The sequence below is a fragment of the Pituophis catenifer genome, unplaced genomic scaffold (assembly GCF_029215685.1).
Source record: "Pituophis catenifer annectens isolate HBS135680 unplaced genomic scaffold, rPitCat1.0.hap2 SCAF_11, whole genome shotgun sequence".
NCBI lineage: Eukaryota > Metazoa > Chordata > Lepidosauria > Squamata > Colubridae > Pituophis > Pituophis catenifer.
In genome coordinates, this window is record NW_027256891.1 from 1,466,638 (window position 1) to 1,481,281 (window position 14,644).

Below are 14,644 nucleotides of genomic sequence, written 5' to 3' on the forward strand. Positions count from 1 at the left end.
AAGACTCACAGAAAGAGAAATCATGCCAGATTTTCTTCACTGTTATTTGAGCAAATGGGCAGTATGCTAGAAACACTTCTAACTGAATTGACAGGTTTTGAAAAAAGAATGGAGAGACTCATAAAAGTGGAAATGGAGATGAAAGAAGATGATAAGCTGTGTAAAACAAGTGTTTGAAGTTGTAAAACCGATAATAAACTGGACATTTTAGAGCATAATATAGACAGAGTTGGAAAGAACTAGAAAATCTGGCTCTTTGGAATTGAGAGAAAAGGAATTTTGTTTAAGACTTAAAGCAATCCCAGAGATTTCTGGTGAAGATATTGGAGAAAAGATTATTAAAATCTTGGAATTTTGGGGGGGATTGGAAAGAGAATACGGGCAAAATCTGATAGTATATATATATATATATATATGTAGGTCTTTGGTTATTCGGGTCTTCTCCCACGTAAAATTGGAAGTGTCTTGGCGACGTTTCGACGAAGTCTCATTCGTCATCTTCAGGCTGGTGTTCTCGGCTTCGTGCTTCCAGGAGCAATGTGAGATCGCAGCTGTCTCTTCCTTTTAACTGCTAGTGGAGGTGTGAGCTGATTGGGTGGGAACTTGGCTGTGTTCTGATTGGGTGGAGGTGTGTTCTGATTGGTTAGGGGCTTGGCTGTGCTCTGATTGGCTGGGGTTGTGTTCTGTTTGGGTGGGGGCTTGGTTGTGCTCAGCTTAGTCTGAGTTGCAGGGGGATTTGAGCTGGTGAGCTGCGTTGTTGTTGTTTGGCTTCGTGTTTGTGGCCGTGCGAGCTCTTCATGGTGGGTGTCAGTCTGCTTCATGTATGGATTGGAGGGGTTTAAAGTGGCTAATGATGCAGCTGCGATCTGGCTTCTGGTCCTTGGTCGTGGCTCATTATCAGTGTGGGTTTGAGTCTGCTTTCTGCGTGGATGTGTGGTGGTGACATCAGGTGTGGCACTCGTGAGTGTGGGTCTGGTGTCATTCGTCGTGTTAGGGACTCGTTTGTCAATAAGGGCGGGTTTCCAAATGGCTGGTAGGCGGGAGGTATCGTCTCGTTTGTTCATGCTGTGTGGGCGTTTTTCTATCTCAATGGCTTCTCTGATTATTCTGTTGTTAAAGTGTTCAGTTTTGGCGATAGTTCTGGTCTTTTTAAAGTCAATATCATGTCCTGTGGCTTTAAGGTGTTGGACCAGGGAAGAAGTTGGTTCCTCTTTTCTGACTGAGTTCTTGTGTTCTTCTATGCGTGCACTTATTCGTCTGTTGGTTTGTCCGATGTATGTGGTGGGGCAGGCGGTGCATGGGATTTCATATACTCCTTGATTTTCTAACTCAATTTTGTCTTTGGGGTTCCTTAGGATGGTGGATATTTTTCGGTTTGTGCAGAATGCTGTCTTGATGTTATGTTTGTGGAGGATTTTGCTTATTCTGTCTGTGGTGCCTTTTATGTATGGGAGGAGGGCCTTGCCGTTTTCTTGTTCTCTGTCTTGGATTTTAGTGGGGGTTTCTTTTTGGATTAGGTTGGTGATCTTATTTCTTTGGAATCCATTGGATGTGAGTACGTTAGTGAGGGTGTGTAGTTCGGTTTTTAGGTGTTGTTCGTCAGCTAAGCGTTTTGTTCTGGAAATGAGTGTCTTGGCTACAGAGTTGATCTGGGCAGGGTGGTGGTGTGAGAGTGCGTGCAGATAGCGGTTTGTGTGTGTTTTCTTCTGGTATATAGTGTGTCCTAGGGAGCCATTGGATTTTCTGTAGACTAAGACATCCAGGAAGGGAAGTTGGTTGTTCACTTCTGTTTCCATGGTGAACTGTATTTTGGGGTGTAGGCTGTTGAGGTGTGTGAGGAAGTTGTCCAGTTTTTCTTTCCCATGTGGCCAGATTATGAAGGTGTCGTCCACATATCTGAGCCAGAGTTTGGGTTTGTGATCGGATTTTTCTAGAGCTTGGGTTTCAAAGTATTCCATATAGAGGTTGGCAATGACAGGTGAGAGGGGTGATATATATGTAGGTCTTTGGTTATTCGGGTCTTCTCCCACGTAAAATTGGAAGTGTCTTGGCGACGTTTCGACGAAGTCTCATTCGTCATCTTCAGGCTGGTGTTCTCGGCTTTGTGCTTCCAGGAGCAAACCAAAGACCTACATACAAACACCCGCGAAAACCTGAGAAAACATATATATATATATATATATATATATATATATATATATATATATATATATATATATATATATATTTGTTTTCTCAGGTTTTACATATTCTTTCTAGCCAGGTTTTACCTATGTAAACTAAGTTGTTTTGCAGCTCTGGTTGTGTGAAATCTCATTCACAAGCTTCAGGGCTTTTTTTCTGTTGACAAACTGCAACTCTGTGTTGCTCTCTGGGAGACTCAGATAGCTATTTCTGCCTTATAAGGCTTCGTCGGTGAGCCACACCCACTTCTCAGATATTCCCCCTGTAAAGGTATAATGTGTCTTTTTCTTTTTCGTAGGCTTTTATGTGCATATTCTTTCTAGCCAGGTTTTACCTACGTAAACTAAGTTGTTTTGCAGACACATTATACCAATTCGATGGATACAGGTAAGGTAAGGAGGGGAAGGAGGCTTGAAGACAGAGAGGAACATCAATTTGGTAACAGAAGATTTGTTGGCAGGCAGGAGATGGGCTGCATTGGGGAACATGGACCTGCTGTTCAGTATTGGTGTGGGGCTTTGGCACTCTTCCCTTGTCATTGACGGAAGAGGCCTGGGCTTCTGGTTTGTGGGGGAATGTAGTCTGGATTCCCAGTGGGGCAGGGCTGCTTTCCAGAGGGCAAAAAGGCAGCAGAGCTTGGAAAGTATGTGTCACAAGTAAATGCCTTATTCTCCATTATGTAAATAGTACATGAACAGGGTATCAGGGGTTAACTTATTCTTAACTTCTTAATGTATTCATACTTCACCACTCCCATATCTAGCTCCACCCATTGTATATATAAGGAGCTGCATACATCCCTTCCTTGCTTCTATCTGTGAATATTCAGTGAATATAGAATGCCTTATGTAAATAAAGAGAGATATATTTGAACTCTTAATTCTCAAATTATTTATTGAGTCTGATCCTGAAAATATTGCAACAATCTGGTAGCAGAGGATGGTTGAATTGACTCAATAAAAACTTAAATATGTCTAAAAGAGATAGGCCCAACACCAGGGCATACAGCAAAGAAATGGAAATGGATAAAGAAATAATCGATGAGTCCACGAACGCAATTTCAAGAGAATCTGAAGAATACACCACAGAAGACGAAGAAATAATAAATGAAAATGATGACCAAGAAGAAAAAGAAATAGAAAACAACGAACTCAGGTCAGAGATCCTAAAACTTTTAAAAAGCCAAAAGAGCGATGAAAGCCTCATTGCGAACCTCCAAGATATGCTAAAAAACAACGGAGCAGCGAGAGAGAAGCACATCGCTACTGAAAAGCCAAAAGATTCAAAAATAGTGAGTGATACGCTTACAGACAAAAATGCAGTGAAGAAGAAAAACAACGATCCCGCGCAAAATTTTGAATGGCAGCCATTTTGGTTTCAACAGACCTCCAAGGTGAGCGAAGCAGAGCCAATCAGAAAGCTTGATTCAAAATTTCTGGCGCGAAAGGCATTACTCGATAAAGAAAATGAAAAAGAAAAAATATATACCTCAGAAGAATCAGAATCAGAGAACGAAGAAGATTCAACAGACATGCAAATAAAGTCAGCAATGAAAACGCTTTTTGCTGCATTTGGACCGAAACTGAAGATTACCAAAAAATCAACCAAAAAACGAGCAAGCAAGCCAACGCCTCAAAATCTACCCGCTCCTATCCAGACGACGAGAGCACCGACACCTGAACCCAGAGAGCCCTGCAGATACCACCCCACGCCGCAGACCGATCCAAGGACCAGCGCTTTCAACAGAAGAGAACGAGCACCCGCTATCACCAGGACTCCCAAGATCGAGCCGGAGACCGATTCATTGGAAGAAGAACAAAGCGAACGAGCCGCAGCGACGAGAACCTCTCACGACGACTCCAGGAACGAAATGAGCAACGCGCATGCGCAAGACTACGCGGACGGCCCAGGAAGACATGAGACGCGGAGAGAATCATGCAGACTCGTTGCGAGCATTCCCACGCCGTTTTGTAACTTCCAGCATTTACGAGACCACGGACTACCCCCGGTTGTAAGTAATGGACCCAACAATGTTGGAAATTTACCCAGTGACTTCCCAAAGCTGAGAATAGATGGCATTAATTTGCAAGAATGGTATCAGCAGCTCCAGGTTGTCTTTATGAAAGAAAACTTACTGTTTTTTATCACTAATCCCCCAAAAAGACCTTGGACTCTAAAGTTAGATTGCTTACACCATAGAGCATTTTTCTTATTAATTTCCAGTGTATCTCCTGCAATGTATCACAGCATTAAGCAAAATCTGACTGTCTCAGAAATTATTCAATGCATGTTCAATTTGTTTCACAGTGATAGTGTAGCTACCACCACAAGAATGTCTAAAGATTTCTTCTCTTCTAGGATAAAACCAGGGGTTACTATAAGTGAACATTTAATATCCTTAAACAAAATTAGAGCAGAACTGCATTTAAGGGGGGAGGTGATTTCAGATCAAACGATGAAAAGTGTTATCATCAACTCACTTGACCCATCATGGGATAATTATATGTCACATTTAGACACAATCAATCTAGGATACTTATCCATAGAAAGTCTATCCAATAAGTTAATAGCTGAAGACAATTCAAGGAGGAGTCGCTCTAACAACCACATAGAACACAAACTATATAGAAAGGTAGCATTTCAAGAAAGATATCATGAAACATTTAGATGCCACAATTGTGGATCTAAAGAACATAATAAGAGGGATTGCCCTAAAATTCCAAAAGAAAGACATAGGTCAGAATATAGAAATAAGTACAACAACAGACAGTCTTCCATTGATAGACATAGGTATAGGAGTCCACCCAATTATAAAGAAAATAGAGGGGGCAGAGATAATTCAAAGGATAGAAAATCTGGTTCACTGAATGGACTAAACAAACAAGACAACACTAACATACAACAACCAGAGAACAATAATTGGCTTATTGATTCTGGAGCAACTAATCACACTACAAATAATAGAAATATATTGTCTTCATTTGTAGAGGATAAATTTGTGATAAAAGTAGCTAACCAAGAAAAAGTCCAAGTAATAGGTAGAGGGAATGTAACCTTACCTGGCCTAGGAAAAATAGAGGGGGTATTACTAATACCTGAAATACCTCATAACATACTTAGTGCCATAAAACTAAGCAGAGATTCTGATATTAACATTGTGTTCTCAAAGGGAAAAGCAACATTAGAGAAAAATGGAATAGATATAGGTACAGTAATAATCAAAGGAGGCCTACCTTATTTAATAACAAAGGAGAAATGGTTACACAACATTGATTCAAATATGGATGATAGCATTGAAATAGATAATGGAAACAATAGTAACAGTGACAATGATGAATGTAAAGTAACTCATAATCACAAAGATACACATAATGAAAAAAAACCTAAAATAGGTAAGCCAATTCACGATGAGTGTGCTCATGTTTTGCATAGGAAGTTAGGACATGCCAGTTTTCCTGTAGTACAAAAGATGGCTGAACACGCAGAAGGTGTTAAAATAAAAAATTGTGAAAACTATTTGGAATGCTCAGTATGTAAGTCTACAAAGCTTAAAACTAGTCCCAGACCTAGAAAATCAACAAGGTCAACCAACAAAATTTTTGATTTGGTACACATGGACCTAGTTGGTCCACTAACACCATCAATTACTTATAAAAAACGTTACTTTCTAACCATTGTGGATGATTATAGTCGTTATGGATTTATTTACACATTAAAACATAAAGATGAAACATTTCAGAAATTTAAAGAGTTTTACAAACGTATAGAAACACAGCACAATATTAAAATAAAGCAAATCATGACAGATAGGGGATGTGAATTCATGTCTAAGGAATTCTCCCAATGGCTAAAGGACAAAGGAATGTTACACTACACATCTAGCCCATTTTCCGCATTCCAGAACGGAGTGGTAGAGAGAAAGAACTCAACATTACAAACCATGATTAGATGCACATTAGAGGATGCTGGCTTAGGCAAACAATTCTGGTCAGAGGCCCTACAATATTCCAATTACACACAAAATAGAACTTGGTCCAGCATTGTAAATAAGACACCATATGAAGTAATGTATAATAGGAAACCAAAATTAGCACACATGCACATATTTGGAGTCACTGCAGACGTACACATATCTAAACAATTGAGGCGAAAAGGAGAAAACGTATCCAGAAGACTTAGATTTATGGGATACGAGACAGGTACAAAAGGATACAGATTCATAGATAATAATAACAAATTTATAGTTTCCAGAACGGCTGTGTTCCATGAACAGGCCAACTGGTCTAAAATACATCTTAATGAAATATTCCCAAACACCAACACAGATACCAAATTCCAAGGAAGAAAGACCATAGAAGAACACAGTAACAACATGCATAGAAACAAAACCAAAACATGGACAAACAGTCAACACAAAATAAAGACAGATTCATTAACAAAAAAGGAAGCAAGGTACTTACATGACAATGATAGTAAGCCTGAAAAAACAATCAGAAGTACCAGAAATCGAATACCAAACAAATACAAGGATTATGTAATGCATATGGATGGAGAATCAACAACACCTAATACATATGAGGAAGTGTTAAAACTTCCTCCTAAAGAAAAGGAAAAATGGGAATCAGCAATGACTAAAGAGATGGATAGTTTACGAGGGCTAAATGTATTTACACCTGCAATTGCACCAAAAGACAAAACCATTATTGGCACTAGGTGGATATATAAAATTAAAAATTTAGAGGGAGGCAATGCCCTATACAAAGCTAGATTAGTTGCACAAGGTTATGCACAGAAATATCCTGAGGATTATACAGACACATACTCTCCCACAGTAAGAACTGAGAGTGTCAAAACAGCTCTAGTTATAGCATCAGCACTCAATCTCGATGTGTTCCAATATGACATACAAACTGCGTATTTACACGCAAAATTAGATAAGGAAATATATGTAAGAGCACCTCACAGTCAATACACAAACAAAAATGAGACTTGGTTATTAAACAAAAGTTTATACGGGTTGAAACAATCTGGTAAACGATGGTATGATTGTTTAGTAAAAGTACTTAAAACTATGGATTTCAGTGCCACTACTGCTGATAACTGTTTCTTTGTAAAAAAGGATGATGATTCCATAGAATTTGTATTGATCTATGTGGACGATATTTTGTACATAGGTAAACATAAAGAGAGGAGAGAAACATTTGTAACAAAACTAAATGAACATTTCTCACTGAAATCTTTGGGCAAAGTAAATAAGTATCTTGGTGTTCAAATCAGTAAAACCAGAAGGGGATTCAAACTTTCCCAAAGAGATAAGATCATAGAACTCTTGAATAAATGTAATTTAAGTGATGCTAAGCCCTGTGACACTCCCATGCAAACTGATTTTCTAAAGAACGCAGACGAATCATCCCCTGAATTCAAAGATAATACATTTTATAGGTCAATCATAGGTTCCCTTCTTTACATTTCCAATTGGACTAGACCTGATATTGCTTTGCCTCTCAACTTATTATCCAGACATGTCAGCAAACCAACACTATACCATTGGGAAGCTGTCAAAAGGATATTAAGATATTTAAAGAATAGTTTAGACTTTTGTTTGTTATTGGAACCTAATAATGTAAAGGAGCCCATCCTCACATGTTACGCCGATGCGGATTGGGCTGGCGATACTTCATGTAGAAAAAGTACATCTGGTTACATATTCCTTCTTAACGGTTGTCCAGTTTACTGGTACACTGGCAAACAAGATTTAGTGGCCACTTCAACAACAGAGGCAGAATATGTTTGTCTATCTAAAGCAGCAAATAACCTTGTATGGTTTAATGATTTACTTTCTGACATTTGGAAAAAACCCACTTTGCCATTTATCATGCATGAAGATAACAAAGCTGCTATTGAAATATCTAGATCTGATGCTATTGGACAAAGGTCCAGACATATAGATATAAAATTTAAACATGTGAGACAGTTATCTCAGGATGGATTTATCAAAGCAGTTCATTGCGAAACATCAGAGCAAATAGCTGACATATTAACAAAGCCTTTGCCGTCTAAGCAGCATAAATACTTGACTTCTAAGTTATATGTTTTATATTGTTCTGAATCTGAATGTAATTGGTGTAGTATATCGAATTGGCATTTAGAGGGGGATTTGTCACAAGTAAATGCCTTATTCTCCATTATGTAAATAGTACATGAACAGGGTATCAGGGGTTAACTTATTCTTCACTTCTTAATGTATTCATACTTCACCACTCCCATATCTAGCTCCACCCATTGTATATATAAGGAGCTGCATACATCCCTTCCTTGCTTCTATCTGTGAATATTCAGTGAATATAGAATGCCTTATGTAAATAAAGAGAGATATATTTGAACTCTTAATTCTCAAATTATTTATTGAGTCTGATCCTGAAAATATTGCAACAGTATGGTCATCAGGAAGAGGGTAGGAAGTTTTGGAAATGTTTTTGGAGTGACAAAAAGAATAAAGTTTAAAAAATGGGCTACAAATATTGCTGGGCACAACTTTTCAGATGAAATTTGTCCCTGAAATCTAGAAGTCAATTTTAACTGTATTTTAACTTTTTCTTGTAATCAAGATTAACAATATTAACTGCTAATGAAGAGAATTGTGACGTTCTAAAATCATGTCTGTCCTCTTCAAAGTTGAATTTCTTTCTGTGGGGAATGCAGGCTATGACCATGCTTATATCCACCATTCATTCTGGGGTGTGTGAGTTTTGTATTCATTTTGTGATATTGCATATTGAGTGCATATTAGAAGGTTAAGAGCTTTCAATTGTCTGCCATTTATTCTTCATTGTTTGAAGTGTGTTTCCTATTTAACTTACCATCACCTAGGCTGAACACACACACTCCTTCAGACTCTGTAAAATTTGCTTTCCATTGGTTGAAAATCAGAAGGAAGAGAAAGACAACAACAATAGGGGGAGCAATATAAGATTCCCACAGAAAGCATTTTTTCCTCCCCTCTTTTCAGGATTTTTGCAATGTTTTCACACACATCAAATTCAATCCTCTCAGTTTCAACCACAACAATAAACAAGCAAATAATAGATACAAATTCAAGGTAAACCGCTCCAAACTCGATTGCAGAAAATACGACTTCAGTAACAGAGTTGTTAATGCCTGGAATGCACTGCCAGACTCTGTGGTTTCTTCCCCAAATCCCCAAAACTTTAACCTTGGACTGTCTACTGTTGACCTCACCCCATTCCTAAGAGGTCTATAAGGGGTAAGCATAAGAGCACCAGCGTGCCTACCGTCCCTGTCCTAATGTTCCCTTTAATTGTATTTTATTTATTTATTTATTTATTTATTTATTTATTTATTTATTTATTTATTTATTTATTTATTTATTTAGTGGTTTGATTTATATGCCGCCCTTCTCCGGAGACTCAGGGCGGCTTACAATGCATTAAGCAATAGCCTTCATACTTTTGTATATACCTGCTTAGTAGGGCTTTCGCCCCCCCCCACTAAGCGGTGTTGTTCTTTATACAAAGTCAGCTTATTGCCCCCACAAACCGGGTCCTCATTTTACCTACCTCGAAAGGATGGAAGGCTGAGTCAACCTTGAGCTGGTGAGATTTGAACTTGCAGTAATTGCAGGCAGCTGATGCTACTTAACAGTGCTTTAGTCTGCTGCGCCACCAAGGCTCTTATGTATTCAATTCATGCTTATACTTATACATAGTATCTAATATGTACTCAGCAAAATAAAATAAATAAATAAATAATTTTTTTAAAAAAAAAAGTTTGCACCAAGATTTCACTGAGTGGCTACATGTACAGAGTGCAAACCATGTAGTGCCTTACTCTTGCATGTTTAGGTCTGTAAAATTAATTTCTGTTGAATTATAACTGTCAACTGTCCCACTGGGTTAGTCAGCAAAATAAATTCCTGGGACCTTTTTTTACCAAGAGAATAATTTTACTGAAGATTCCATGTCAAACTGAAGTTTGGTGGTTAAAATGCATCACTACTAGAAGAAACCCAATCAGAGCATCTGAGGAGTATCTTGGAGATGGATAAAAGGACTTCTGCCTCAGAGCTGATTTGGGAGCTGATTTATATATTTTCTCTCTAAAACCGGGGCATATTATTATTGATCCAAAATGAAAACCATGCAAATTGAGAGAATCCAAACATTTGCTCTGTTAGAACAAACTTTCAATTAAAGACCATCTTGCTTATATTGTTGTTCAGTCACTAAGTCATGTCTGACTTTTTGGAATTTCAGATTTGGCCAAATTCATGTTCATTGTGTCGATGACACTATTTAACCATCTCATCCTTTGCCGTCCCCTTCTCCTTTTGCCTTCAGTCTTTCCCCAACATCAGGGTCTTTTCCAATGAATCCTCTCTTCTCATTAGGTGGCCAAAGTATTTGAGTTTCAGCCTTGGCATCTGTCCTTCCAAAGGACAGTCAGGGCTGGTTCCCTTGAAAATCGGCTGATTGGATCTCCTTGCAGTTCAAAGGACCCTCAAGAGCCTTTTCCAGCACCACAATTTGAAAGCATCAATACTTCCTTGCTCAGCCTTCCTTATGGTCCAGTCCAATCCTCACAGCCACACATCACTACTGGAAAAGCCATAGTCTTGACTACACAACTGACAAATTGCATTAGGAAGTAGGGTCTCCCTGTCTCTTGTATTCTTTGAGAACAAGCTCAAAAGGTCGCTGCAGAAAGAATCCGGGAAATTGAAGCAGAGAAAGATGTAAAGATGTAAAGCCATCCTCAGCATCTCATCCACTTTAGGCACTTTATCAGAAATGCCTAAATATTTGAGGTTGATATTTACTTGAGCAACTGGACGCAATGGTTAAATTTAATTTAATTTATTTTTAATTATTTTAACTTTTATATTGTATGTTATTTTAATTCTCAGCTGTTCACCGCCCTGAGTCCCTTCGGGGAGAAGGGCGGGATATAAATTTAATAAATAAATAAATAAATAAACGAACAAACAAACAAACAAATAAATAAATAATGAAGATTTAACCAAATCCCTTGTAATGAATAGGCTTTTATTTGCAGAGCCCCAGATATGGATGACGTAACAGATCTTGATTTAATACATCTATTATTTCAGTGTCAACCGTCCCATCCAGTCATCTAGCAAAGAAAGACATCTGGTCCATTGTTTTCACAAAGAGTTTATTTTACTATAGTTTAAGTGCAGAATTGGAGTACTATCAGCTCATGTGACCTTAATACTAATCCCTCTGGAGATCCAACCTAGGACTGCATTAGCCTTTTTGGCAGTGGCAGCACACAACTGTTCATGCTTAACTGGTGGTCTACCAGGACACCTCTAGCTCTCTCTCACAGTTGCAAGTTTTGAGCCAGGTACCACCTATTCTACTTCTGTGCATTTAGTTTTTCCTGTCTATGTGTAGGAGCTTACATTTCTCACCACTGAACTGCATTTTGTTAGAGAGGGCCCAGTCTTTTCAAGGTCTTCCTGAATCTTGAGCCTATCATCTAAAGAGTTAGCTATTCCTCCCAGTTTGGTGTCATCTGCAAATTTGATGAGTTCCACTTCTAAATATCTGCATTGCAGCCTTGGTGTTTATTTTGTAAGAACCAGCAGATGAAGCAATTTGGTTCTATAGTGTCGAGATTTACTGCTAAGTTCAACCACTAAACTAGTTCCATATAAATCAGTGTTTCTCAACCTTGGAAGCTTGAAGATGGGTGGACTTCAACTCCCAGCAGCGCTGGCTGGGGGATTCTGGGAGTTGAAGTCCACCCATCTTCAAGCTACCGAGGTTGAGAAACACTGATATAAATTGATAATGTACAACTTGTTATTTTTATTAACTCCACATTTTCACATCCTTTTTGTTAAGTCAGTTTCAAGTGAATCGCAATTGTTTATGTAGGTTTTTTTTTTCTTTTTGAACCACAACTGATTTGTTTTTTGGTTGTAGTCGTTCGTCTTTCACTATTCAACCAAAATAAAGAGAGGAGATAAGAAAGTAGTGGAAGGCTCAGTACCATTGATATCAAGGAATTTGAACTGGATTAAAATGATTGTTTTAGCCTTTAATCCTTATCATGAACAAATAAAGCACTGGAGAAAAGTAAACATATTTTACCCACAATTGTACATTCAGTTGACCACTCTCCTTGACGATGCCATCTTGCTTGATTTTATGATAAAATTTTTGTTTTCTTTTATTTCTCGTTGCTCTCCTGAGCTCCAAAGCTCTCCCTCCTTGAGCCTTCAGGAAGATCTTTCAGCTTAGGGTGGTTGATAACCTTAACAGGAATGGCTTGATATCACTGTTGATGCAACAGCCATGTTTTGTGATGTGCAACAGGTGTGCTGGTGCCGCACTTTCATCACAGAGGTGGGAAAAACAGCACATGGAAAGATCTTCACAGCTGACTGGAATCTCTCTTTCCCTCGTTCTTTCCTATGAGCTAAGGAGCTACTGTAAGTGGGATTGTTATGGAGACCAGCTGGGCAAAACAGCAGGACTCATTTTGACCGTTCAGTTTGCCATTACTGTCCTTCGTGCCTGTGATTTATTTGTAGATTCCTTTACAGCAGGGGTGTCAAACTCAATTTCATTGAGGGCCGCATCAGGGTTGTGTTTGACCTCAGGGAGATGGGGTGGATTTGGCCAGAGTGGGCGTGGCCTGCTCGATGTCACTGTCGGGGGCGCCTGTGGCGGCTTGAGTGCTCTGCCAGTGAGAATGGGCTCCTGAGCTCCGTTTCCGGCTTCGATGGCCTCCTGCATCCCTCTGCCAGCGGAAATGGGGCTTGGGAGGATTGCCGGAGACCGTTGCAGCCGGAAATGGAGCTCAGGAGCCTGTTTTCAGTGGCAGAGGCACTGCGGGCCGGTCCCTCACTGTTTCTAGAACTAGTGGGCCAGAACTAAGCCCCCCGCGGGCCAGATTCAGTTTGAGTTTGACACCCCTGCTTTACAGCATTAATCGACTGCCAGAATCAAGAGATGCTAGGTGGTTTACAAGGAAGTAACAGTGTGTACTGTTGTGTGTACACAACAGTACACACACAGCAAGATAGCACCTCTACTCAATCCATCAGTGAGAACTCACTCAATATGAAAAGAGATCGGGAGTATATGAGGTGCTTGCTTGTCTTCTCTCCAAGACCAAACCCATCTGGTCTCTTTTTAGAAAGAACGGGAATAGATCGGAGGGTCTTACTGCTATTCAGTCACGGTTTGTGTAGTTGCAAGGATTGTAGATAACATTGGAGGAACTTGAAATGGTGAAGAATTCTATATATTTTCTATATAGAATTCTATATATTTTGCTTGAGAGTGTATAAAGTAACCCCCTCTCCATCTTCACGTTGAATCAAGTTGAAATGCAGATTTTTCGGTTATCGTGTCTTCCATGTACACAGCAATTGTGGGTTCTTTCACTCTAGTGACCAACAAAATGTCTACAATTGCTTCCATGTAGTCCTTGACCATTCATTTAACAGAGTTTGATGTTAGGATGGTACTGAAAAAAGTGATATAAATCTGTAGTGGTGTCCCCACATTCACGTGATCAAATTTGGGAATTTGGCAGTTGGCACATATTTATGATGATTGCATCATTGTGGGGGTCACAAGTTCACCCTTTGTGATGTTTCCCGCTGGTTTCAACAAGAAAAGCCAATAGAGGGAGCCAGATTTGCTGAATAACCATATGTTTAGCAACCAGATGATTCACTTAACAACCATGGCAAAAAAGGTTGTAAAATCAAGTGAGATTCATTTAAGAACTGAATTGTTTTGCGATGGAAATCCCAATTCTGGTTGTAAGTTGAGATCTATCTGAATAAACCATTCTACCAAATGCATATTAGCCCCCCAAACACAGCAAGCTGCCTTTAATTGTTAGCTTAAAATGCATCCTAGCAGCAACTTTTCAGGATTTCAGTTGGGGATTGTTCCAGATGAACTGGAACTGGTTTGCTTCCTAGCAGCCTGGAATGATGTCCTTAGTAGAGCTGCATTTCTGGAGATGGAACCTGCCTCAAACATCACACTTACCCCAGTCCGATCCCTTAGGGAAGAAAAGCCTTCGACTCCATTTGGTTAAAGCAAAGGGTTCTTTTATTAAGAGTGTCAGTTGCAGTGAAGCCAAGCCAGCTCTGAAAGCATCTCGTTTGCTGGACACAAAAATAAAGTGTAGGTTTGCCCCCAGCACAACCCCCCCCACCTTGTGACCAGTCCATTTCCAGCCAAATGGAGCTCGCCAAGATGTTTTGAGAACTCTGAGATATTTGGGGATAATCCACATATTTCTCAGGCTGCCTGGTGGGATACTGATACAAGTATCCACCTTGCTGCTCTGGCCCTTCGCTCCTGTCATTCCCCCCTCCTGATTTCCTATCACGTACCTTTATTGCCCTTTCATCTTTCCCTTTCATCCTCCCCCCCCCCTTCTTCTTCTT